The following is a 586-nucleotide window of genomic DNA, read 5'->3' as shown; positions in this document are numbered from 1 at the left end:
TGTGTCGATCTACCTTAATCACTCTGGTCAGGATGTTGTTATCGGTCACAGTCTGAGGGAGAGAAATGGAAGAAACAAAACTTTATTTGCTAATTAACAGGATGTAGTTGATCTGAGATCACCCATTAATTATTCATGATTAATTCAAACATGACTGAACTGATGAGAACATGTCATGAGAGATAAATGATAAATGTTGTTTACTTGTGCTCCCGGAGGTCCAGGTTTTCCCTTTGTGGCGACGATGAAAAGACGAGAACAAAAACCACAAATAAAACGCAGAGCAGTTGGATTTTGAAATGACACGGCATAAAACAACAAATATTTGCAACACAAAGAGAAAAAAAAACAAAGCAGGGCTGACAGACAAAAATGGTCAAAGTTAATTAGTGAAACGTCTTTTTAAGCCACAGGAGAGAATCAGGATGTGAAGATGCAATGACACGGTGAGTGATACAGAAGAATGAGCAGAAGCTGAGGCAATAAACAAACTCATCAGCAGCCATCAGACAACGTGAACACAAACATACCGGCTCCCCTTTGTCGCCTTTCTTTCCATCAGTGCCCTCCAAAAAAAAAAAAAAAA

General features: G+C 38.9%; 1 long non-coding RNA gene across 1 annotated transcript; it reads right to left on the bottom strand.

Annotated features, from left to right (window-relative positions):
• Window positions 1-12: 12 nt before the first annotated feature.
• Window positions 13-566, bottom strand: LOC103399612 (uncharacterized). Its single transcript, XR_523662.1, has 3 exons — window positions 531-566; window positions 205-231; window positions 13-52 (listed from the first exon to the last, which is right to left on the bottom strand). It is a non-coding gene; the product is annotated as an uncharacterized LOC103399612 (long non-coding RNA).
• Between the last annotated feature and the right edge of the window lie 20 nt (window positions 567-586).

The sequence above is a fragment of the Cynoglossus semilaevis genome, unplaced genomic scaffold (genome assembly GCF_000523025.1).
Source record: "Cynoglossus semilaevis isolate Cse_v1.0 unplaced genomic scaffold, Cse_v1.0 C18901726, whole genome shotgun sequence".
In the NCBI taxonomy this organism is placed as follows: domain Eukaryota; kingdom Metazoa; phylum Chordata; class Actinopteri; order Pleuronectiformes; family Cynoglossidae; genus Cynoglossus; species Cynoglossus semilaevis.
This window is presented reverse-complemented; position numbering and strand designations above follow the sequence as displayed.